At 31.1% G+C, this 27,943-nt stretch overlaps 1 protein-coding gene across 1 annotated transcript in view; it reads right to left on the bottom strand.

Moving 5' to 3' along the window:
- The window catches only part of LOC119603018 (cGMP-dependent protein kinase, isozyme 2 forms cD4/T1/T3A/T3B), a 99,383-nt gene extending 75,505 nt beyond the window's left edge, over positions 1–23,878 (bottom strand). The window contains 2 exon segments of the mRNA XM_037954872.1: positions 19,654–20,053; positions 23,793–23,878. The gene's annotated coding sequence lies outside the window, so the exon portion shown is untranslated.
- Between the last annotated feature and the right edge of the window lie 4,065 nt (positions 23,879–27,943).

Raw genomic sequence — 27,943 nt, 5'->3', positions numbered from 1 at the left:
ATAAATCAATAATTGTTTGAATCATCGTTCTAAGAATTAGCTTATTTTTCTAGAAGTCTTCTATGATCTTCTCATACTTGGCAGATCACTTTTATTTGTACCAAATGATAACAAACCCAGACTTTTAAAGAGTTAAAGAATTTGTTAAACATTTTAAAAGTTTTCTATGATATTTATATACTTGGCAGATCACTTTTTGTTTAAGATGAAAAACTTTATATGTTTCTTGAATAAAATTTCTAAGAAAAGTTAAATTTTAACAAATAATAATTATCGCAGAGGATCTCATTGATCCTCTTATCATAAATAGTTAAAAGAATACACTAAACGTTTTAAAAATCTTCTATGATCTTTATATTACTGGCAGATCACTTTTGTTTAATATGAAAACCTTTTTAGTGAAGCCAAGTCTTCGCTGATCAATATACATATAAGTGACAAATTCGCATTTGTTTCAGATAAAAAACTGCATTTGTAATTCTTAAAGAAAACTGCGTTTTAATTAAAATAAATTACTTAAGACTATCATAGTATTAAAGATCATTTTAGAAGTCTTCTAAGATCTTCATATTTCTGGCAGTTCACTTTTGTTTGAAATAAGAAAAAACTATATTGGAGACTCCTTAATTAAAATTTGAATATTTATAATTAGCGATGAGTAACAGGCATAATGATCGTTATTAGAAGAATAAAGCCTAAATCATTGTATTCCTGGCAGATCACTTCTGTTTTGTCTGAAAACATTATTGTCGATTTAAACTAATTGCTTAAGAAAACTTCAAGTTTTCATAATTATTCACGTTTTTTAAGTGATAACTGGTAGATCGTTGTTGTTAGAATTACATAATACTTTTATATATCTTCTATGTCCCTTCTATTTGTGGCAGATCACTTTTGTTTAATACAAAAACCATGTATTTATGATTCAATTTAAATACTTAACAAAAGAAGGATTTTATCAAAGAGGATTGCAATTAGAATGATCTGACTCATATGGACATTTTATCCGATCTTTAGTTCCTTGGTAGATCACTTTTATCCTTAACAAAACATGAATATTGATGATCTTTTAACTATGAAGAGTTGGTGTAAGTTTAATAGAATGATCTGTTTTATTCGAAAATTCTCTCCTTTCTTCAGCACTTTGGTAGATCACTTTTTGGTTTTAACATCTAATAAAAAGTTGGTTATGCGATCTTTACATCTTTGGTAGATCACTTTCACCCCGTTATAATGAATAAACTGATTAGAAATTTTGTAAGAATCTCCGGCTTTTTGTATAAGTCTTTGTATTTTTGGTAGATCACTCTCGTTTAAAATGATGAACTCATTATTAAAATTTAAATTTTAACGATTTTTATGTTGTGATTCCTCCAAGGATTGTTTTACCCAAGACAATCAAAGAGTTAGAGTTTAATGACGATCATACTCTTCATCTTTACATTTTGGTAGATCACTTACGCCCGCTGTAATCCTGTAAGAGTCAATCAATCTTATAAGAATCTCCTGCCTTTGTATAAATCATTTACGATCATTGTATTTTGGCAGATCACTTTCCTTTTTATTAAATTAAAATTTTAACTACTTTTTATGTATGAAGAGTATAGAAATCTTTTCAGGAATTACTTTTTTACCCAAGATTAACAAAGAGTTGGAGTTGAATAATGATCTTACTCATTTTAAAGTGTTATCCGATCTTTATAACTTTGGTAGATCACTTTCATCCATTATGATGAATAAACAGTTAAGGAATCTGGTAAGAATTTTTTGCCTCTTGTATAAATCATATACGATCTTTGTACTTCTGGTAGGATCACTCTCTTTTAATATGATCACTCTTTATTAAAACATAATTTTAAATTTTAAAAATTTTTTATGTATGAAATGTTAAGGAATCGTTTGATGAATTACTTTTTTTCCCCCAGAATATCAAAGAGTAAAAGTTCAATGTTGATCTTACTAATCTGTAAATGTTATACGATCATTACATCTTTGGTAGATCATCCGCCCGTCGTGATTAATGAAAATTAAGGAATCTTTTAACTGGCAGAGTCCTCTTGTATAAATCATTTACGATGTAAGTATTTATGGTAGATCACTCACGTTTTAAATGATCATTCATTATTAAATCATTTTAGATTTTACTTTTTACCCAAGACTATTAAAAACTTAAGAGTTCAATGATGATATTACTCATCATTACTTCTTGGCTAGATCACTTTCGTCCGTTATGATGATTAAACAATTAGGAAATCTTGTAAAAATCTCCTGCCTCTTATATAAATCATTTACGATCTTTGTATTTTTGACAGATCACTTTCGTTTAAAATGATCACACTTTATTAAAATTTTAACGTTTTTTTATGTACGAAGAGTTAAGAAATCGTTGGAGGAATCACTTTTTTACCCAAGACTATCAAAGAGTTAGAGTTTGAGGACGATCTTATTCTTCATTAAGGGTTATGCGATCTTCACATCTTTGGTAGGTCACTTACTTACTCCCTTAATGTTGATTAAACAGTTAAGGAATCTGCTAAGAATCTTATGCCGCTTGTATAAATCATTAACGATCTTTGTATTTTTGGTAGATCACTTTCGTTTAAAATGATCACTTTTTATTACAATTTTAGTTTGAAAGATTTTTTATTATGAGGATTTAAGAAATCTTTTGAGGAATTACTTTTTTTATCCCACACTATCAAAGAGTGGGAGTTAAACGATGATCTTTTGCATCAATAAGGGTTAAGCGATCTTCACGTCTTTGGTAGATCACTTACGCCCGTTGTGATGATCACTTGCTCGCGTTATGTTGATTAAAAGGTTAAGGTATCTGCTAAGTATCTTATGCCTCTTGTATAAATCATTAACGATCTTTGTATTTTTGGCAGATCACTTTTTTTAAATGATCACTCTTTATTACAATTTTAATTTGAACGCTTTTTTAGTTATAAAGATTTAAGAAATCGTTTGAGGACTTACTTTTTTATCCCACACTATGAAAGAGTTGGAGTTAAATGATGATTTTACGCATCAATAAGGGTTATGCGATCTTAACGTCTTTGGTAGATCACTTACGCCCTTATGCCTCTTTTATAAATCATTAACGATCTTTGTATTCTTGGTAGATCACTCTCGTTTAAAATTATCACTTTTTATTATAATTTTAGTTTGAAAGATTTTTTTGTTATGAAGAATTAAGAAATCGTTTGAGGACTTACTTTTTTACCCCACACTACCAAAGAGTTGGAGTTAAATAATGATCTTACGCATCAATAAAGGTTGTGCGATCTTTACGTCTTTGGTAGATCACTTACGCCCGTTATTATGTTCACTTACTCCCGTTATGTTGATTAAAAAGTTAAGGAATCTGCTAAGAATCTTATGCCTCTTAAATAAATCATTAACGACCTTTGTGTTCTTGGTAGATCACTTTCGTTTAAAATGATCACTTTTTATTACAATTTTATTTTGAAAGATTTTTTATTATGAAGATTTAAGAAATCTTTTGAGGAATTACTTTTTTTTATCCCACACTATCAAAGAGTTGGAGTTAAATGATGATCTTACACATCATTTAGGGATTATGCGATCTTCATGTCTTTGGTAGATCACTTACGCCCGCTGTGATGATCACTTGCTCGCGTTATGTTGATTAAAAAGAGAAGGAATCTGCTAAATATCTTATGCCTCTTGTATAAATCATTAACGATCTTTGTATTCTTGGTAGATCACTCTCATTTAAAATGATCACTTTTTATTACAGTTTTAGTTTGAACGATTTTTTTGGGTATGAAGATTTAAGAGATCTTTTGAGGAATTACTTTTTTACCCCACACTATCAAAGAGTTGGAGTTAAATGATGATCTTACGCATCATTTAGCGGTTATGCGATCTTCATTATGTTATGATGTTCACTTACTCCCGTTATGTTGATTAAAAAGTTAAGGAATCTGCTAAGTATCTTATGCCTCTTGTATAAATTATTAACGATCTTTGTATTTTTGGTAGATCACTCTCGTTTAAAATGATCACTTTTTATTACAGTTTTAGTTTGAACGATTTTTTTGGGTATGAAGATTTATGAAATCTTTTGAGGAATTACTTTTTTTACCCCACACTATCAAAGAGTTGGAGTTAAATAATGATCTTACGCATCAATAAGGGTTATGCGATCTTCATGTCTTTGGTAGATCACTTACGCCCGTTTTGATGTTCACTTACTCCCGTTATGTTGATTAAAAAGTTAAGGAATCTGTTAAATATCTTGTATAAATCATTAACGATATTTGTATTCTTTGTAGATCACTCTCATTTAAATGATGATCTTACACATCATTTAGGAGTTATGCGATCTTCACGTCTTTGGTAGATCACTTACTCCGTTATATTGTTTAAAAGGTTAAGGAATCTGCTAAGTATCTTATGCGTCTTGTATAAATCATTAACGATCTTTGTATTCTTGGTAGATCACTCTCATTGAAAATGATCACTTTTTATTACAATTTTAGTTTGAAAGATTTTTTTTGTTATAAAGATTTTTAAAATCGTTTGAGAAATTACTTTTTTACATCACACTATCAAAGAGTTGGAGTTAAATGATGATCTTACTCATCATATGATCTTGTCATTTTTGATAGATCTCTTAAACCGTTAAGGAATCTGCCTTTTGTATAAATCATTTACAATCTTTGTATTTAAGGTAGATCACTCTTGTTTAAAATGATCACAAATGATTAATCGATATTTAGAACTTTACTGATAAGAGTTATTAGGTATTTTTTCTATTGACGTAACTGAAAAAGTCAAAAGGGCTGTGGCATTTTCAAATCGAAGCATGATTAACAGCTAAAATATTTAGAATCTTAATATCAAATCCATATTATTTTTGTTAAAGAGATACTAGATGGTTTTTCTTTTTTCTTGTTTAAATTTTGCACGTGTAACAATTGGAAGAGAGGGAAAAAAATTAAGTTTATATGGATTATATTAGTATCTGTTAACACATAAACAAACTCATATATAAAAACACAAACAAATCAAGCAAATACAACACACACATAAGTCATAAAACAATGATCGATAAGTAATCAAAACAAATTAACTCAACCCAGAACAAATTAATGAATCAGTAAGAATTTTTTTGTTTTTGTTTGATTTGTCAGACAATTTTCTAACGATTTGTGTTCTCTGTAGTGATTGTCATCTTGGACAGAAAACAAATAACAATATTTAATTAAACTACATGTAGATTTTTTTTTTTGAAAATTTAAATACCATTTAGCAAAAGGACTGGGGGTAACTGACATGATCACACTTTTGTGGTGTGTGTATGTATGGGTCACATGATCAATTTTTTTTTATTATTTAACTTATTTATTTGTTGTTAATTTAATTTTATTTATTATTAATTATAATTATACTGGCGTTAAGGAAAGCTTAACTATTGTTTAAGGTTCTTGTCAGTAAAACATTTTTATCAAAATTATAAATTTTTTATTTGAAAATGCATTTAAGTGACAGTTTTTAATAACCACTTTAAATCGCAATAGCAAATTGCTAAAATTAATAATAAATAACAACCGCACTTAATATTATTTAATCATAAATTGTTGTTAAAAACTTTATCATTATAGGTTCTTTCCTCTGTCTGTCTGTCTGTTCCTGCGTCCGTCTTTCTTTCAGTTTGTTTATTTTAAAAATTTTTCTTTGCAAATTAATACCTTAGCAGCAAGAGCTTTTGTTAATAGTTTAGCACAGGACTTTATTTGTTTAAATAATTTAATGTATTTTTTATGTTCTTTATAACAATTTGTTTAATTTAGAACTTTATTTATGTTGCCACTAAACAAAAATTAATTTTCTCTATATTCTTTAGCTAGATTTTAAAATTAGTTTGCAAACACGCGATCACCGAGATTTTTTTGTTCAGTTTTCCGTTGTTACAAAACGCTTAACAAAAAATTGGAAAAAAAAATGTTTAACAAAAACTTCCGTAAATATTTGAATATATCACGTAACGTTTATTTTTATTACTGTTACACTATTTTCAAGTGATTTGAAGGCGGCGTTATTTTCTTTACTTTTTTTATGATATTTTTTGTTTATTATTTATTTTATTTTACTTTATTCTGAATTCTGTTTCGCATAATATATTAATTCTTACGATGTGTTCCTGAAGAGGGCTAAATCTATACTGTTTTTTCCCATATTGACAGAGAGCCAATCAGTGAAAAAATTGAAAACAGCAAAACGAAGTTATCGTGTTGTTATTGTATACGAACAGTGCAAATGAAGTGTTTGCTTTAAACAAAAAACAAAAAAAAAACTCTCACACATTTCTACTCATACATATAGCTATCATATATTTACCCGATCGTATTGAGCAGTAATTGCTATTGTAACAGTAATTGAGTTTCGTTTTTCATGCAATAAACATACGTGTAGTAGTTAGTTTTTCATTGCAATAGCAAGGAAGTAATGTAACGAACATTTTGTTATTAAAAAACTTCATTGATCGTGCGAGAATATGTGCGAAATTTTTTATTAGAATTCGTTATAATTCATCAATTTGGAAGTTTGAATTTTAACGAACATTTTCCACCCTTAGGTGTAAAAATTATGTGTATAATAGATTAGATTGTTTCCAAATTGGTACTGATCAGTGATCATTAAAAATAGCTTCAACTTCTCAAGTCCCATTCCTTGCATTGACTAGACTAGTCTATAGTGTAGTCTATAGTCTAGTCTATAGTCTAGTCTAAGGTCTAGTCTATAATAGTCTAGTCTATGGTCTAGTTTATAGTATAGTTTATAGTCTAGTTTATAGTCTAGTCTATAGTCTAGTCAATAGTCTAGTATATAGTCTAGTCTATAGTCTAGTCTATAGTCTAGTCTATAGTCTAGTCTATAGTCTAGTCTATAGTCTAGTCTATAGTCTAGTCTATAGTCTAGTCTATAGTCCAGTCTATAGTCTAGTCTATAGTCTAGTCTATAGTCTAGTCTATAGTCTAGTCTATAGTCTAGTCTAAGGTCTAGTCTATAATAGTCTAGTCTATGGTCTAGTTTATAGTATAGTTTATAGTCTAGTTTATAGTCTAGTCTATAGTCTAGGCCTAGTCTATAGTCTAGTATAGTCTAGTCTATAGTCTAGTCTATAGTCTAGTCTCTAGTCTAGTCTAGTCTAGTCTATAGTCTAGTCTATAGTCTAGTCTATAGTCTAGTCTATAGTCTAGTCTATAGTCTAGTCTATAGTCTAGTCTATAGTCTAGTCTATAGTCTAGTCTATAGTCTAGTCTATAGTCTAGTCTATAGTCTAGTCTATAGTCTAGTCTATAGTCTAGTCTATAGTCTAGTCTATAGTCTAGTCTATAGTCTAGTCTATAGTCTAGTCTATAGTCTAGTCTATAGTCTAGTCTATAGTCTAGTCTATAGTCTAGTCTATAGTCTAGTCTATAGTTCTAGGTCTATAGTCTAGTCTATAGTCTAGTCTATAGTCTAGTCTATAGTCTAGTCTATAGTCTAGTCTATAGTCTAGTCTATAGTCTAGTCTATAGTCTAGTCTATAGTCTAGTCTATAGTCTAGTCTATAGTCTAGTCTATAGTCTAGTCTATAGTCTAGTCTATAGTCTAGTCCTATAGTCTAGTCTATAGTCTAGTCTATAGTCTAGTCTATAGTCTAGTCTATAGTCTAGTCTATAGTCTAGTCTATAGTCTAGTCTATAGTCTAGTCTATAGTCTAGTCTATAGTCTAGTCTATAGTCTAGTCTATAGTCTAGTCTATAGTCTAGTCTATAGTCTAGTCTATAGTCTAGTCTATAGTCTAGTCTATAGTCTAGTCTATAGTCTAGTCTATAGTCTAGTCTATAGTCTAGTCTAAGTCAGTCTATAGTCCTAGTCTATAGTCTAGTCTATAGTCTAGTCTATAGTCTAGTCTATAGTCTAGTCTTTAGTCTAGTCTATAGTCTAGTCTATAGTCTAGTCTATAGTCTAGTCTATAGTCTAGTATTTAGTCTAGTCTTTAGTCTAGTCTATAGTCTAGTCTATAGTCTAGTCTATAGTCTAATCTATAGTCTAGTCTATAGTCTAGTCTATAGTCTAGTCTATAGTCTAGTCTATAGTCTAGTCTATAGTCTAGTCTATAGTCTAGTCTATAGTCTAGCCTATAGTCTAGTCTATAGTCTAGTCTATAGTCTAGTCTATAGTCTAGTCTATAATCTAGTCTAGTCTATAGTCTAGTCCATAGTCTAGTCTATAGTCTAGTCTATAGTCTAGTCTATAGTCTAGTCTATAGTCTAGTCTATAGTCTAGTCTATAGTCTAGTGTATGGTCTGGTCTATAGTCTATCTATAGTCTAGTCTATAGTCTAGTCTATAGTCTAGTCTATCGTCTATTATTTAGTCTATGGTCTAGTCTATAGTCTAGTCTATAGTCTAGTCTATAGTCTAGTCTATAGTATAGTCTATAGTCTAGTCTATAGTCTAGTCTATAGTCTAGTCTATAGTCTAGTCTATAGACTAGACTATAGACTATAGACTAGACTATAGACTAGACTATAGACTAGTCTATAGTCTAGTCTATAGTCTAGTCTATAGTCTAGTCTATAGTCTAGTCTATAGTCTAGTCTATAGTCTAGTATATAGTCTAGTCTATAGTCTAGTCTATAGTCTAGTCTATTCTATAGTCTAGTCTATAGTCTAGTCTATAGTCTAGTCTATAGTCTGGTCTATAGTCTAGTCTATAGTCTAGTCTATAGTCTAGTCTATAGTCTAGTCTATAGTCTAGTCTATAGACTAGTCTATAGTCTAGTCTATAGTCTAGTCTATAGTCTAGTCTATAGTCTAGTCTATAGTCTAGTCTATAGTCTAGTCTATAGTCTAGTCTATAGTCTAGTCTATAGTCTAGTCTATAGTCTAGTCTATAGTCTAGTCTATAGTCTAGTCTATAGTCTAGTCTATAGTCTAGTCTATAGTCTAGTCTATAGTCTAGTCTATAGTCTAGTCTATAGTCTAGTCTATAGTCTAGTCTATAGTCTAGTCTATAGTCTAGTCTATAGTCTAGTCTATAGTCTAGTCTATAGTCTAGTCTATAGTCAAGTCTATAGTCTAGTCTAGTCTATAATCTAGTCTATAGTCTAGTCTGTAGTCTAGTCTATAGTCCAGTCTTATAGTCTAGTCTACAGTCTAGTCTATAGTCTAGTCTATAGTTCAGTCTATAGTCTAGTCTATAGTCTAGTCTATAGTCTAGTCTATAGTCTAGTCTATAGTCTAGTCTATAGTCTAGTCTATAGTCTAGTCTATAGTCTAGTCTATAGTCTAGTCTATAGACTAGTCTATAGTCTAGTCTATAGTCTAGTCTAGTCTATAGACTAGTCTATAGTCTAGTCTTTATTTTAGTCTTTAGTCTAGTCTTTAGTCTAGTCTTTAGTCTAGTCTTTGGTCTGGTCTTTAGTCTAGTCTTTAGTCTAGTCTATAGTCTTGTCCATAGGGTAGACTCGACTAAAGCTTAAAAAAATATACTCTTTTTGTTTCTGTTATTTTAAAATTCAAAACTTCCATTAGCAGCATGTACTGTTGGAGCTGTTTTCAATACTTTGAAAAAAAGTTTTCAACTCTAAAACGGACAAATGACAAACGGACAATTTTATCACCGAAAATCATTACATTTACTTTGCAAATTAATTATAAGAGAAATACTTTTATGAAATACAATACATATAACATGTATACAGTTGCATATAAGTTATGTATAAATTATGAAGAGATAAATGTTAAGTATACGTTTGTTGTTTCAACGATTATTAAAAATTTGATTTGCATTTTTTTACAAGATTGTCGTAATTAAAAAAAAAAATCAATAACAAACGAAAACTTCATGGAAATGATCGTTATGAATGAATATTTTTAAAATATTAGAAATTTTTTGTTTAAACTAAACATTGTGAATAATTTTAAAAAATAATATTCAGTAATTCCAGGCGTGATGTTGTATGTTTTTGGTTATTTTTGTTACACTACATTACATATAAGTGTTTTTCCTTCAAATGTCGATAATACAGATCTTTTAATTTCCTCTTTAAATTTGTCGACTGCCAAATTTCGTGATTTGCATACAACACAAACACCAGTGATGAAATTTTTAAAGTTTTTTAAGTATCAAATTGATGTACAAAAGTACCAGAATATCTATCGGTTAAACGATAACCGGATTTAGAAAATATGGGCCTTAAACTGATAATATTGAAATCTTTCATAATTCGATCTAAAATTACATTGAATACTTTTCCGCAGTTGAACTAATATATTTATTATCACCCGAAACTAACTAAAATGCATAAAAATATTTAGTACTTTTTTGTTACAATAAAGTACTTTTTCAAAATTTATTTATTTGTTCCCTGTCAGTTCTCTTTAAAAAAGTTAAGAGAATTGCAAAGAGTATTTTAAAAATGTTCAATTATTTGAAAATATAATTCACAAAACACAAACATACATAAGTAATGAATGAATAATGCATACTCACTCACTCTCTCTCTCTAAAAGATTGCAATCAAATGAAAATGAACTATTTGTTAAAACAAAAAACAAAATGCGGAATGCGTTTAAGTTATTGGGGATGACATTCCAGTATTTTGTTTAACAAATAGGAAATAAATTTTGTAAAATTAGTTTAATAACAATTGTCACAAATCGAATTTAATACTAGGGTACGAGTACATGTTAATTCCGTTAATTTCAAACATGACTTGCATGAGTTTCATGTGTTTATATGCAAATACATATTTAGAAGTTGATCATGCAAGAAATTGCAAATTTACAGGGGCACTTGTTGAATGAGGAGTTATTTGATCGTAAATGCAAGGCAAACTGTTTTTCTTTAGTTTCAAATTCCATGAGAGATGCTTCAGACACTTGTTTCTCTCCCTCTCTTTGAATGGTTTCCAAACATATGGATTTTTTTCTTGGTGTGAAAATGTTGCCATATCATTAACTAACTAACTAACTAACTAACTAACTACTAACTAACTAACTAACTAACTAACTACTAACTAACTACTAACTAACTAACTAACTAACTAACTAACTAACTAACTAACTAACTAACTAACTAACACTAACTACTAACTAACAACTAACTAACAACTAACTAACTAACTAACTAACTAACTAACTAACTAACTAACTAACTAACTAACTAACTAACCTAACTAACTAACTAACTAACTAACTAACTAACTAACTAACCAACTAACTAACTAACTACTACTAACTAACTAAACTAAAAAGAACAACTAACTAACTAACTAACTACTAAACTAACTAACTAACTAACTAACTAACTAACTACTAACTAACTAACTAACTACTAACTAACTAACTAACTAACTAACTAACTACTAACTAACTAACTAACTAACTAACTAACTAACTAACTAACTAACTAACTAACTAACTAACTAACTAACTAACTACTAACTAACTAACTAACTAACTAACTAACTAACTAACTAACTAACTAACTAACTAACTAACTAACTAACTAACTAACTAACTAACTAACTAACTAACTAACTAACTAACTAACTAACTAACTAACTAACTAACTAACTAACTAACTAACTAACTAACTACTAACTAACTAACTAACTAACTAACTAACTAACTAACTAACTAACTAACTAACTAACTAACTAACTAACTAACTAACTAACTAACTAACTAACTAACTAACTAACTAACTAACTAACTAACTAACTAACTAACTAACTAACTAACTAACTAACTAACTAACTAACTACTAACTAACTAACTAACTAACTAACTACTAACTAACTAACTAACTAACTAACTAACTAACTAACTAACTAACTAACTAACTAACTACTAACTAAACTAACTAACTAACTAACTAACTAACTAACTAACTAACTAACTAACTAACTAACTAACTAACTAACTAACTAACTAACTAACTAACTAACTAACTAACTAACTAACTAACTAACTAACTAACTAACTAACTAACTAACTAACTAACTAACTAACTAACTAACTACTAACTAACTAACTAACTAACTAACTAACTAACTAACTAACTAACTAACTAACTAACTAACTAACTAACTAACTAACTAACTACTAACTAACTAACTAACTACTAACTAACTAACTAACTAACTAACTACTAACTAACTAACTAACTAACTAACTAACTAACTAACTAACTAACTAACTAACTAACTAACTAACTAACTAACTAACTAACTAACTAACTAACTAACTAACTAACTAACTACTAACTAACTAACTAACTAACTAACTAACTAACTAACTAACTACTAACTAACTAACTAACTAACTAACTAACTAACTAACTAACTAACTAACTAACTAACTAACTAACTAACTAACTAACTAACTAACTAACTAACTAACTACTAACTAACTAACTAACTAACTAACTAACTAACTAACTAACTAACTAACTAACTAACTAACTAACTAACTAACTAACTAACTAACTAACTAACTAACTACTAACTAACTAACTAACTAACTAACTAACTAACTAACTAACTAACTAACTAACTAACTAACTAACTAACTAACTAACTAACTAACTAACTAACTAACTAACTAACTAACTACTAACTAACTAACTAACTAACTAACTAACTAACTAACTAACTAACTAACTAACTAAACTAACTAACTAACTAACTAACTAACTAACTAACTAACTAACTAACTAACTAACTAACTAACTAACTAACTAACTAACTAACTAACTAACTAACTAACTAACTAACTACTAACTAACTAACTAACTAACTACAACTAACTAACTAACTAACTAACTACTAACTACTAACTAACTAACTACCTAACTACTACTAACTAACTAACTAACTAACTAACTAACTTAACTAACTAACTAACTAACTAACTAACTAACTAACTACTAACTAACTAACTAACTAACTAACTAACTAACTAACTAACTAACTAACTAACTACTAACTAACTAACTACTAACTAACTAACTAACTACTAAGTAGTAAGTAAGTAAGTAACTACTACTACTAACTAACTAACTACTAACTAACTAACTAACTAACTAACTAACTACTAACTAATCTATCTATCATATCTATCTATCTATCTATCTATCTATCTATCTATCTATCTATCTATCTATCTATCTATCTATCTATCTATCTATCTATCTAGCTATCTATCTATCTATCTATCTATCTATCTATCTATCTATCTATCTATCTAGCTATCTATCTAGCTATCTATCTATCTATCTATCTATCTATCTATCTATCTATCTATCTATCTATCTATCTATATCTATCTATCTATCTATCTATCTATCTATCTATCTATCTATCTATCTATCTATCTATCTATCTATCTATCTATCTATCTATCTATCTAACTAATTAACTAACTAACTAACTATATTCGTGCGATCAAAAAGAATGCAACCTGCTTGCAAAATCGTCTGACTTAATGTCTGACACCGTAGATATGTATGTATATTTTTACTCCGGTAAATTTTTCGATTGTGTGTCCTATGACCTTACCCAATGGATAATCCTCGATCTATCATTATTAAAGAGAAAAGCCAACTATAAGGATGTTATCAAATACTTTGTGTAATTCATAATAGAAATATTTTATGGCAACACTGATCCTATCCAAAGCGAGTATAGTAAACAAAACTATAAAAATAAGCAACAAAGTCATTTAAATACTTCAGAAAGACGGAAGAAGAAAGAAACGTAACGTTTGCATGTGTGTGAGAATGCATCATGAATGGATGGATGGATGGAAGAATTTCAAAGAATGTGTACAAAAAAGCACATTTTTGTATAAATTACGTTGTGTTTTTCTTTCTTTCTTTTTTTTTTTGAAATTTTCAATACACACACCGAGAAGGGCCAAACATTGAATCAATCAAACAACTGGTCAAACGTAGAAAAGAAAACCAAACAACAAATGAGGTGATCATGAGGATCAATAGGTGATGGAGACGAGGTGTTGGGGTTTTATTGTTTTATTTTTAAACATTTGTATGATATGTTAATTTTATTCGTTTTACTTGGCAAGAAATAGAATGAAAATATTAAATATTAGAGGTGCATTTAAATAAACTTTTAACTATTTGTATATGTTTATATGATATTTTATAAGCTGGGGAGTATTATATTTTAAGCAAGTAGATATGTACTATATGTATTAATTAAATAGCTGAATGCAATGTTTTATATATAAAAAACTGAAATTATCATTGTTTAAAAGTCAACATTTGTTGATGTGCAAATGAATTTATTGTCTTGATCTTGATCTTGGCTCAGCTTAACTTGGCAATAATTTCACTGGCTTTATTGTTTTTAAAATACATATTTATTTATATTTATTTATCTTTCTTAATGAAGCTAAAAATAAACAATAAATTTACAAAAGAAGCTTTTTATTAACATATAAAAACTTAACTACTATTTATTTTCTCAATTTACATTAAAATCAAAATCACTAAAATTTCGTTTTATTTACTTGTACGTACAGTGAGTAAGATAAATTGACGTACAGTTTTTGTTTATTGTTCAATTAGAAGAAGTTTTATGGTTTATGTTATGTTAAGGTTGCCTCCAGATCATAAGATCATATTCGATATTTCACCAGGATCATTACTGAAAGCTTCCTTCCAGTTTATCTCTAAGTGTCAAAAGTTTTGAATCAAACTGGCCTTTGACCTTTCGTTAGAGATTTGTAATTAAAGATCGTATTCGAGAAATGAAATTTAATAAAATCTGACCTTTGACCTATTCGGTTGTAAAACGTTAGAGCTTTATAATTGAAGGTCATATTCGATAATTCAAATTTTTTTATTAAGATCGTAATAAAAAGCTTTAAGTTTATTTCTAAGAGATAATGATGTGAAAAATTCAATAATTTTTCATTGAAATTCAAATAAAGCTGAACAATTTTCGCGAATTTTTCACTTTAACACTTTTAGTCTAATATAAACAAAAAAAAAAAAAAAAAAAAAAAAAAAAACAAGGCAACTCGATTGTTTTAAACATTTCAGAAATAAATTAAAATAAAAATAGTTTTTATTATTAAACATTTTTAGTACTTGCTTGATTCTGCTAAACGTTTGGCAAATTTTAAGTACAAAATATTTTCAAATTTTGAAATAATTAAACGTGTATGTGTGTGTTGTACTTAAGTAGTTCATAAAGATTTTCTTAGAATTTCTTTAAATAAAATGGGATCATTTCATAAAATTGATCGTAATTTTGTAGTTTGTTGTCATTTTTTTTAGGAGCAGCAGAGCACACCGACAAAACAAAAACACGTCTTTATTTATGTACAATTTGGCTTTTGGACAAATATGCGTCAGCAAGAGATTTTTGAAAAAATAAATAAACAAATCAAAACCTTATTTTATGCTCTTTGAGAAAAGTGTACGATCAGCTGTGTTGCCAGAGGGGTAGAAAAAAAATTAACACACATTTTTGATTTGATTAAACTGTAGGTTAGACTATAGACTAGACTATAGACTTGCCTATAGACTAGACTATAGACTAAGCTATATACTAGACTATAGACTAGACTATAGATTAGACTATAGACTAGACTATAGACTAGACTATAGACTATACTATAGACTAGACTATAGATTAGACTATAGACTAGACTATAGACTAGACTATAGACTAGACTATAGACTAGAATATAGACTAGACTATAGACTAGACTATAGACTAGACTATGGACGAAACTATAGACCAGACTATAGACTAGACTATAGACTAGACTATAGACTAGACTATAGACTAGACTATAGACTAGACTATAGACTAGACTATATACTGGACTATAGACTAGACTATAGACTAGACTATAGACTAGACTATAGACTAGACTATAGACTAGACTATAGACTAGACTATAGACTAGACTATAGACTAGACTATAGACTAGACTATAGACTAGACTATAGACTAGACTATAGACTAGACTAAGACTAGACTATAGACTAGACTATGACTAGACTATAGACTAGACTATAGACTAGACTATAGACTAGACTATAGACTAGACTATAGACTAGACTATAGACTAGACTATAGACTAGACTATAGACTAGACTATAGACTAGACTATAGACTAGACTATAGACTAGACTATAGACTAGACTATAGACTAGACTATAGACTAGACTATAGACTAGACTATAGACTACTATTGACTAGACTATAGACTAGACTATAGACTAGACTATAGAATAGACTATAAAACTAGACTATAGACTGGACTATAGACTATAGACTAGACTATAGACTAGACTATAGACTAGACTATAGACTAGACTAGACTATAGACTAGACTATAGACTAGACTATAGACTAGACTATAGACTAGACTATAGACTAGACTATAGACTAGACTATAGACTAGACTATAGACTAGACTATAGACTAGACTATAGACTAGACTATAGACTAGACTATAGACTAGACTATAGACTAGACTATAGACTAGACTATAGACTAGACTATAGACTAGACTATAGACTAGACTATAGACTAGACTATAGACTAGACTATAGACTAGACTATAGACTAGACTATAGACTAGACTATAGACTAGACTATAGACTAGACTATAGACTAGACTATAGACTAGACTATAGACTAGACTATAGACTAGACTATAGACTAGACTATAGACTAGACTATAGACTAGACTATAGACTAGACTATAGACTAGACTAGACTAGACTATAGACTAGACTATAGACTAGACTATAGACTAGACTATAGACTAGACTATAGACTAGACTATAGACTAGACTATAGACTAGACTATAGACTAGACTATAGACTAGACTATAGACTAGACTATAGACTAGACTATAGACTAGACTATAGACTAGACTATAGACTAGACTATAGACTAGACTATAGACTGACTATAGACTAGACTATAGACTAGACTATAGACTAGACTATAGACTAGACTATAGACTAGACTATAGACTAGACTATAGACTAGACTATAGACTAGACTATAGACTAGACTATAGACTATACTATAGACTAGACTATAGACTAGACTATAGACTAGACTATAGACTATAAATAGACTAGAATATAGACTAGACTATAGACTAGACTATTGACTAGACTAAACTATAGACTACACTATAGAATAGACCATAAACTAGACTAAAGACTAGACTATAGAATAGACCATAAACTCGACTAAAGACTAGACTATAAATTAGACTATAGACTACATAGAAAGTAAAGTTAAATTTAGAATGCGAGGGAGCAAGCTGACTGTTATTTAGTTTTCTTTAACATTTCTATTATAGCTCGTTGACTTTTAACAAAATCTATTTAGAAATTTATAAAAACCTGAAATTTTTTAAAATCTAATCTTTTTTTGGTTTAATATAATAAATTATTCCACAAATCACTTTCATAAATTTAATTGTTTAATAATTTAACACTTAATTCATTTAATATTTATAAATTACGTTTAATATTTTTGCAAAAAAAAAATAAAAATAAAGACGTTTAAATGTTAAAGTTCAAATACTTTACAAAATTCACATACTAAATAGCATTTTAAACGTTTTCTCAATGTTTTAGTGACTTTTAAAGAAAAAATGTTAACAAGTTATCTACACTGGGTACAGAACAGGGCACATGTTCTCACAACATCATAACTAAATACTCATTTAAAGCTGGTTGGTATCTTTCGATAAGAATAGAGTTAAAAATGAAATGTTAATTTTTATTATCATTATTAGCAGAGAGCTGAAAAGGGCATAAATAACAATAAAACAAAATTAATGTAAAATAAACTGAACTAAAAATAGAAACAAGTGGTTGTGTGAAAATAAAGCAAACATAAGGTAAAAATAAAACACTAAAACACTTTGAAATACTAAAATAAAATAATATGGAAGAGAGTGAGATACTCTATAAATGATGATTGCCAAGAGTTGCCATAGTAGAGATATTAAGAAAATACTGTTTATGATAGTAATTAAGCCTTAGTTAAAGTAAGTTTTCATTACTTTCTAGTGCTTCTAGTCTATAGTCCTAGTCTAATAGTCTAATCTATAGTCTAGTCTATAGTCTAGTCTATAGTCTAGTCTATAGTCTAGTCTATAGTCTAGTCAGTATAGTCTAGTCTATAGTCTATCCTATAGTCGGTCTATAGTCTAGTCTATAGTCTAGTCTATAGTCTAGTCTATAGTCTAGTCTATAGTCTAGTCTATAGTCTAGTCTATAGTCTAGTCTATAGTCTAGTCTATAGTCTAGTCTATAGTCTAGTCTATAGTCTAGTCTATAGTCTAGTCTATAGTCTAGTCTATAGTCTAGTCTATAGTCTAGTCTATAGTCTAGTCTATAGTCTAGTCTATAGTCTAGTCTATAGTCTAGTCTATAGTCTAGTCTATAGTCTAGTCTATAGTCTAGTCTATAGTCTAGTCTATAGTCTAGTCTATAGTCTAGTCTATAGTCTAGTCTATAGTCTAGTCTATAGTCTAGTCTATAGTCTAGTCTATAGTCTAGTCTATAGTCTAGTCTATAGTCTAGTCTATAGTCTAGTCTATAGTCTAGTCTATAGTCTAGTCTATAGTCTAGTCTATAGTCTAGTCTATAGTCTAGTCTATAGTCTAGTCTATCTCTAGTCTATAGTCTAGTCTACAGTCTAGTCTATAGTCTATAGTCTAGTCTATAGTCTAGTCTATAGTCTAGTCTATAGTCTAGTCTATAGTCTAGTCTATAGTCTAGTCTATAGTCTAGTCTATAGTCTAGTCTATAGTCTAGTCTATAGTCTAGTCTATAGTCTAGTCTATAGTCTAGTCTATAGTCTAGTCTATAGTCTAGTCTATAGTCTAGTCTATAGTCTAGTCTATAGTCTAGTCTATAGTCTAGTCTATAGTCTAGTCTATAGTCTAGTCTATAGTCTAGTCTATAGTCTAGTCTATAGTCTAGTCTATAGTCTAGTCTATAGTCTAGTCTATAGTCTAGTCTATAGTCTAGTCTATAGTCTAGTCTATAATCTAGTCTATAGTCTAGTCTATAATCTAGTCTAGTCTATAGTCTAGTCTATAATCTAGTCTAGTCTATAGTCTAATCTAGTCTATAGTCTAGTCTATAATCTAGTCTAGTCTATAGTCTAGTCTATTGTCTAGCCTAATCCCTAGTCTATAGTCTAGTCTATTCCCTAGTCTATACCCTAGCCTATTATCTAGTCTTTAGTCTAGTCATAGGCTAGTCTTTAGATTATTTCTTAAGTTAATATTTCCTTAAAGGAATTCCGAATAAAAAAAATCCATTAATTACAACTATCACCAAACATAAAATGTGCACTTGGCAACCCTGCCAGAGAAAAATAAAAAACAAAAAAAATTCGCAAAAAAATTAACTTGAGAGATTTAATGACATGCAATGAATAAAAACCAAAAAAAAAGCTAGAAAGAAAAAAACAAATCATGCAGAAAAATTTTTTTGGTTACATTTATGGGTCTGTTTTTAATAGATTTTTGGCAACAGGTTGAGGAACAAAATACAAAAAAAAATACAATCTAGAAAATACATTTTTATAATGAAAAACTTACATTTTTGCTAGTTTTAAGATGACAATTATTACAAGTTGATTTGTGTTTTTTTAGGTTGAAGAAGGATGGTGAGATGACTACAGCAGGTGGCAGTAGCAGCAGGGGAAACAAAAAATACTACAAAGCTGAAAGTTGTTTTCAAGAATATTGTTATAATAGATTCTTTTTACAACAACATATTATTTTTTTATATTTAAACACACTGTTTGTTATATGAATTGTAATAAAAAATATTTGATGGAAGATCGATCGAAGCAAACGATCACATAAAGATCAGCAGCAGTAGAGTAGCACTTTTATAGCAATTTCAAATTGTTTTTAAAAGTTAGCGGTAGTAGTAGCACAAAAAGAAGTTTAAATGACACAGGAAATGCACAGTCTTTGTTTTTTATAGATTTTCCTTTTTTTCAGAATGCAGGCGGAAGAAAAAATTATATTTAATAAAATAAAGATTCCACTTAATAAGCTTCACAATAACAAGAAGAACACAACACCCAAGAAATACAGAGATATATGTGTGTATATTTTATACTAAGTAAGTATGTATGTATGTAATAATAATGGTATTTTGTAGTTGTTGTTATTGTACAATCGTTTAGTATTTTGCATTCAAAAAATTTATAGTTGGACGACACTGTCTGCACTAGTCTCAAGTACAAGTTCCATTGCAGATTCTTGTTTAAATTTAAAGATCTTTTTGAAATTATTATTAGTTTTAAGCACTTGTTTAAGAAAGAAAGAAACAGAAGGGAGTTGTTTAAAAACGAGGAGTTAAATTAAAAAGACAGCTGTATTCTTTTAGATTTTAATGACAAATGAGGAAGGGAGTTCAAGCTTCAAGTTGTCGTTTGTGTAATAATAAATAATTAATAAGCCAATAATAGTTTTGTTGTTGTTTTTGTTGTTAATTGTGTTGTTTGTTCTGTTTTTGTACTTTTTGCGTATTAATAAAAACTATCGCAGCTTTTTTTTTAATTCATTTGTATTATTTATGATTGTTGTGTGTTTGTTTTGTTAATTTTAATTTATACCCCCCTCCACTACACTACTATAATAGGGGAAATGGTATTATTAGTTTAGGCTCATGTTAGTAACAGCCGAATAGTAATGATCGCTAGCAGAAACTATTTAATGATGTCCATCCCTGTAACTTTCTAAATTGTAAATTGCTAGTTTAGAGTCTAGTCTATAGCCTAGTTCACAGTCTAGTCTACAGTCTAGTCCATAGTCTAGTCTACAGTCTAGTCTATAGTCTAATCTATAGTCTAGTCTATAGTCTAGTCTATAGTCTAGTCTATAGTCTAGTCTATAGTCTAGTCTATAGTCTAGTCTATAGTCTAGTCTATAGTCTAGTCTATAGTCTACTCTATAGTCTAGTCTATAGTCTAGTCTATAGTCTAGTCTATAGTCTAGTCTATAGTCTAGTCTATAGTCTAGTCTATAGTCTAGTCTATAGTCTAGTCTATAGTCTAGTCTATAGTTAGTCTATAGTCTAGTCTATAGTCTAGTCTATAGTCTGGTCTATAGTCTAGTCTATAGTTTAGTCTATAGTCTAGTCTATAATCTAGTCTATAGTCTAGTCTATAGTCTAGTCTATAGTCTAGTCTATAGTCTAGTCTATAGTCTAGTATATAGTCCAGTCTATAGTCTAGTATATAGTCCAGTCTATAGTCTAGTCTATAGTCTATTGTGTAGTCTATAGTGTAGTCTATAGTGTAGTCTATAGTGTAGTCTATAGTGTAGTCTATAGTGTAGTCTATAGTGTAGTCTATAGTCTAGTCTATAGTCTAGTCTATAGTCTAGTCTATAGTCTAGTCCATAGTCTACTCTATAGTCTAGCCTATAGTCTAGTCTATAGTCTAGTCCATAGTCTAGTCTATAGTGTAGTTCATAGTCTAGTCTATAGTCTAGTCTATAGTCTAGTCTATAGTCTAGTCTATAGTCTAGTCTAGTCTAGTCTATAGTCTAATCTATAGTCTAGTCTATAGTCTAGTCTATAGTCTAGTCTATAGTCTAGTCTATAGTCTAGTCTATAGTCTAGTCTATAGTCTAGTCTATAGTCTAGTCTATAGTCTAGTCTATAGTCTAGTCTATAGTCTAGTCTATAGTCTAGTCTATAGTCTAGTCTATAGTCTAGTCTATAGTCTAGTCTATAGTCTAGTCTATAGTCTAGTCTATAGTCTAGTCTATAGTCTAGTCTATAGTCTAGTCTATAGTCTAGTCTATAGTCTAGTCTATAGTCTAGTCTATAGTCTAGTCTATAGTCTAGTCTATAGTCGAGTCATTAGTCTATAGTCGAGTCTATAGTCTATTCTATAGTCTAGTCTACAGTCTGGTCTATAGTCTAGTCTATAGTTTAGTCTATAGTCTAGTCTATAATCTAGTCTATAGTCTAGTCTATAGTCTAGTCTATAGTCTAGTCTATAGTCTAGTCTATAGTCTAGTCTATAGTCTAGTATATAGTCCAGTCTATAGTCTAGTCTATAGTCTATTGTGTAGTCTATAGTGTAGTCTATAGTGTAGTCTATAGTGTAGTCTATAGTGTAGTCTATAGTGTAGTCTATAGTGTAGTCTATAGTCTAGTCTATAGTCTAGTCTATAGTCTAGTCTATAGTCTAGTCTATAGTCTAGTCTATAGTCTATAGTCTAGTCTATAGTCTAGTCTATAGTCTAGTCTATAGTCTAGTCTATAGTCTAGTCTATAGTCTAGTCTATAGTCTAGTCTATAGTCTAGTCTATAGTCTAGTCTATAGTCTAGTCTATAGTCTAGTCTATAGTCTAGTCTATAGTCTAGTCTATAGTCTAGTCTATAGTCTAGTCTATAGTCTAGTCTATAGTCTAGTCTATAGTCTAGTCTATAGTCTAGTCTATAGTCTAGTCTATAGTCTAGTCTATAGTCTAGTCTATAGTCTAGTCTATAGTCTAGTCTATAGTCTAGTCTATAGTCTAGTCTGTAGTCTAGTCTATAGTCTAGTCTATAGTCTAGTCTATAGTCTAGTCTATAGTTTAGTCTATAGTCTAGTCCATAGTCTAGTCTAGTCTATAGTCTAGTCTAGTCTATAGTCTAGCCTATAGTCTAGTACGTAGTCTATGAACTAGTCTTTAGTCTAGTCTATGAACTATTCTTTAGTCTAGTCTTAGTCTAAACTCTAGTCTAATATTGCTGAAAGTTACTAGTGTAGTGATTGGTGATTGGTCAGTCTTAACTATAATTTCTCAATTGTTTATTTATAGCTTTTCGTATATAAAATTTGTTGTAATTTTACAATTACATATACATGTGGTTGGTTTGCCTATGGCAATGGAAGTAAGCTGTGGAGAAGTTGGGAAAGAGGAGGGAGTAAGAAGCAGTCACCAGAAACGGGAAATCAATGAGCCAAATGGCCCACCGATCAACCACTGAGAGCTGAACACAGCAAACAAAATAATGAGTAGAAAAGCCAAAAAACAAAAACAACACACAACAACAATATAAACAAGAAAAAATACTCAAAAATACAGATTGAAAAACTTGACAGACACACTGACTGACTGATTGAATGAATGACTGACTGACGGACTAACTAACTCATTGACTGACGAATGATAAGATACGCGCAGCGTATTTAATCCACGAAGATTTCCGAGGAGGGCTCTTCTTTATCTATTGTTTTCGTTTCAAATTAGTTGAAATTTCCCTCAAATAAAGAATATTATTTATATTTTTTTTTTTGTTTTATTTTTATTTTTTAATAAACACTTTTTTTGGTGTTGTTGTTTTTTATGATTATTTTACCGGGTGGAAAATTTAAGGGCTTTATTTATTTAATATTTCTTTTCGTTGTTTTAATTAAATTATTACTTTTTTTAAATTCACAAATTCCTTTAATAAAAGCTCTCTTTTTAACTTTACTCTCGCAAAATGAGCTTATTAAAATGCTTGTTTTTTCACTTCTTCGTTTTATTCACTTTAATTTTCTTTTTTTTTTTTTTGCTTTCAATATTGAACTTTGATTATTTCTTTCGTTTTTAAAAAACTGTTGATTCTTTAACACAAAAAAAATAAAACTATTTAATTAATTATTGTCTTTTCGATTTGCATAGTATTTATTTCAATTCTTTTTTGATTTTTTTATTGCACATTCAAAAAAATTCCACACCTCAGAAAGCACTTTGTTTTTAGTAGACCCGTGTACTAAAGCGATGTGTTTGTTTAAAGAGTCGTTTTGTACTGAACTAAAATCTTCTGATGGGGCAAAAAAAAAAAAAGAATAATAAAAATAACAGAAACAGAAAGAAAAAAAAATAAAGAAAAAAACACACAAAGTTAATCGCTGTATATTTGTTTGTAAATTGTTTGTGTAGTCTTTGTTGTTGTTTTATTGTTTCTACTTTATCGTTTAACTAACTCTCTTTTAGTTACATTCAATTTCTTCTCCGTTCGCGCTCTCGATCAACAATCAATGAGATTTTTAAGGGTTACCAAAGTGTGACTAGAAAACTGCTAATATTCATTAATAAAAAATCATTCCAGAAAGTAAATTTTTTCAAGAAAAAAGTAAAAGATTACAGAATGATCTCCGTTTTCAAAATAAAGGCGTATTTTTCGACCAAAAAATACAATTACGAGCTATATTGACTGATTACAAGCCCAGCAAAAACTTGTTCTTACAAAACCAGTTACTTCCAATGACTATTACACTTTTAAGTACTCTTATAATGGCTTACATACATATGTATGTACATACCCAGCAAAAAAAGTGTGGAAAAAGATGTAGAATTTTCATCACAACTAGTAACCCGAAGTGCTTCAAATTCGGGTGTAAAACCTATGAATTTTACATTAGCGTGTCATTGGAGGGATGTTGTTCATTTTTGGCAGCTTCGAACTACATCTGATCTTATTTTTAGAAGCAGTAAAAATCCGATATTTGGATGTCAAAAATAAAACACATTCTCTTAATGACACGCTTATGTAAATTTCGCTACTCTTTCACCAAATCATGATGTACTTCAAATATGTTATTTGTAATGACTTTTCCACATCTCTTTCCTCACTTTTAACTGGGGTTTCATTTGTAAGGAAATATTTGGTTTATAAAAGTGAAAAATATGAAATCGCATTTTAAGATGTGATTAAGATGTGGTTTGTAAAGAATGACATCAAATATTTTTTGCTGGGTATGTATGTATGGTTTGAAGGTTGCGGTAGTAACGTAATGTGCCCAGTTGGCCACTTTTGGAATGCAGAACGTACCCTTTAGGGTAACCCCTAGCCACCTACTGGCCAGATGTCTTAGTTAGTTAGTTAGTTAGTTAGTTAGTTAGTTAGTTAGTTAGTTAGTTAGTTAGTTAGTTAGTTAGTTAGTTATTAGTTAGTTAGTTAGTTAGTTAGTTAGTTAGTTTAGTTAGTTAGTTAGTTAGTTCGTTAGTTAGTTAGTAGTTAGTTAGTTAGTTAGTTAGTTAGTTAGTTAGTTCGTTAGTTCGTTCGTTAGTTCGTTTAGTTAGTTCGTTCGTTAGTTGTTCGTTCGTTCGTTAGTTCGTTGTTAGTTCGTTAGTTCGTTCGTTCGTTCGTTATTCTTTCGTTCGTTCGTTCGTTCTTAGTTCGTTCGTTCGTTCGTTCGTTCGTTCGTTCGTTTAGTTCGTTCGTTCGTTAGTTCGTTCGTTTCGTTCGTTCGTTCGTTCGTTCGTTCGTTCGTTCGTTCGTTCGTTCTTCGTTCGTTCGTTCGTTCGTTCGTTCGTTCGTTCGTTCGTTCGTTCGTTCGTTCGTTCGTTCGTTCGTCGTTCGTGTCTTCGTTCGTTCGTTCGTTAGTTCGTTCGTTCGTTCGTTCGTTCGTTCTTCGTTCGTTCGTTCGTTCGTTCGTTCGTTCGTTCGTTCGTTCGTTCGTTCGTTCGTTCGTTCGTTCGTTCGTTCGTTCTTCGTTCGTTCGTTCTTCGTTCGTTCGTTCTGTTCGTTCGTTCGTTCGTTCGTTCGTTCGTTCGTTCGTTCGTTCGTTCGTTCGTTCGTTCGTTCGTTCGTTCGTTCGTTCAGTTCGTTCGTTCGTTCGTTCGTTCGTTCGTTCGTTGCGTTCGTTCGTTCGTTCGTTCGTTCGTTCGTTCTGTTCGTTCGTTCGTTCGTTCGTTCGTTCGTTCGTTCGTTCGTTCGTTCGTTCGTTCGTTCGTTCGTTTCGTTCGTTCGTTCGTTCGTTCGATTCAGTTCGTTCGTTTCGTTCGTTCGTTCGTTCGTTCGTTCGTTCGTTCGTTCGTTCGTTCGTTCGTTCGTTCGTTCGTTCGTTCGTTCGTTCGTCGTTCGTTCGTTCGTTCGTTCGTTCGTTCGTTCGTTCGTTCGTTCTTCGTTCGTTCGTTCGTTCGTTCTTTCGTTTTCGTTCGTTCGTTCGTTCGTTCGTTCTCGTTCGTTCGTTCGTTCGTTCGTTCGTTCGTTCGTTCGTTCGTTCGTTCGTTCGTTCGTTCGTTCGTTCGTTCGTTCGTTCTTCGTTTCGTCGTTCGTTCGTTCGTTCGTTCGTTCGTTCGTTCGTTCGTTTGTTCGTTCGTTCGTTCGTTCGTTTCGTTCGTTCGTTCGTTCGTTTTTCGTTCGTTCGTTTCGTTCGTTCGTTCGTTCGTTCGTTCGTTCGTTCGTTCGTTTCGTTCGTTCGTTCGTTCGTTCGTTCGTTCGTTCGTTCGTTCGTTCGTTCGTTCGTTCGTTCGTTCGTTCGTTCGTTCGTTGTTCGTTCGTTCGTTCGTTCGTTCGTCGTTCGTTCGTTCGTTCGTTCGTTCGTTCGTTCGTTCGTTCGTTCGTTCGTTCGTTCGTTTCGTTCGTTCGTTCGTTCGTTCGTTCTTCTTCGTTCGTTCGTTCGTTCGTTCGTTCGTTCTTTCGTTCGTTCGTTCGTTCGTTCGTCGTTCGTTCTTTCGTTCGTTCGTTCTTCGTTCTTCGTTCGTTCGTTCGTTCGTTTCGTTTCGTTCGTTCGTTCGTTCGTTCGTTCGTTCGTTCGTTCGTTCGTTCGTTCGTTCGTTTCGTTCGTTCGTTCGTTCGTTCGTTCGTTCGTTCGTTCGTCTTCGTTCGTTCGTCGTTCGTTCGTTCGTTCGTTCGTTCGTTCGTTCTTTCGTTCGTTCGTTCGTTCGTTCGTTTTTCGTTTTTCGTTTCGTTCGTTTCGTTCGTTCGTTCGTTCGTTCGTTCGTTCGTTTCGTTCGTTCGTTCGTTCTTCGTTCGTTCGTTTCGTTCGTTCGTTCGTTCGTTCGTTCGTTCGTTCGTTCGTTCGTTTTCGTTCGTTCGTTCGTTCGTTCGTTCGTTCTTCGTTTCGTTCGTTCGTTCGTTCGTTCGTTCGTTCGTGTTCGTTCGTTCGTTCGTTCTTTCGTTCGTTCGTTCGTTCGTTCGTTCGTTCGTTCGTTTCGTTCGTTCGTTCGTTCGTTCGTTCGTTCGTTCGTTCGTTCGTTCGTTCGTTGTTCGTTCGTTCGTTCGTTTTTCTTCGTTCGTTCGTTCGTTCGTTCGTTCGTTCGTTCGTTTGTTCGTTCGTTCGTTCGTTCTTCGTTCGTTCGTTCTTCGTTCGTTCGTTCGTTCGTTCGTTCGTTCGTTCGTTCGTTCGTTCGTTCGTTCGTTCGTTTTCGTTCGTTCGTTCGTTTCGTTCGTTCGTTCGTTCGTTCGTTCGTTCGTTCGTTCGTTCGTTCGTTCGTTCGTTCGTTCGTTCGTTCTTCGTTCGTTCGTTCGTTCTTTCTTTCGTTTCGTTCGTTCGTTCGTTCGTTCGTCGTTCGTTCGTTCGTTCGTTCGTTCGTTCTTCGTTCGTTCGTGCGTTCTTGCTTCCCCTCCTGCCCAGTGCGTCCACCTGCCGCATGGTTTCTGCATAAAATTCGGGATAGGAGGAGTTGATGATATGATTGTTTAAAGTCATATTGTTTCTCCAGCATGTGATCATTCCACTTAATAGCTTCCGCTCATGCTAAACTCGGTTCTCTCGTCTTTCTTTTGTTGGGATAATTCTTTGGTTCCAATAACCGTTTCTAAATTTGTGTAAAGTGATGATATCTTTGTGATCTTTGATCTTTTGCTAAGTTAACTTTTAAACCGTCTTACCATGAACACTGCTTTATCTGACACAAGGGGTTGTGTCATGACTGGACCGCAGTCTAGCCAAAAACCCATTGGGAGATTGAACGTACTTGAAAGTACCTTTTCATTTAAGGGGAAATTGCCTAAATTAGATCCCCTTATAAAAAATCCCTTCTTTTTTATGTTTAGGCAACAAACTCCGCCCAAAAGTCCCGCTCATTGCGAACAACCACTTTTCTTTCGCTTAAGCATACGAACAACAACTTAATTGTTTCTTTTCTATTTTCCTCT

This window comes from Lucilia sericata, unplaced genomic scaffold (genome assembly GCF_015586225.1).
Source record: "Lucilia sericata isolate MDLA Ls3-8-SP2 unplaced genomic scaffold, ASM1558622v1 Contig000270F_arrow, whole genome shotgun sequence".
Lineage (NCBI taxonomy): Eukaryota > Metazoa > Arthropoda > Insecta > Diptera > Calliphoridae > Lucilia > Lucilia sericata.
The sequence above is the reverse complement of the archived record's forward strand: the minus strand, read 5'-3'. Positions and strand labels throughout refer to the sequence as shown.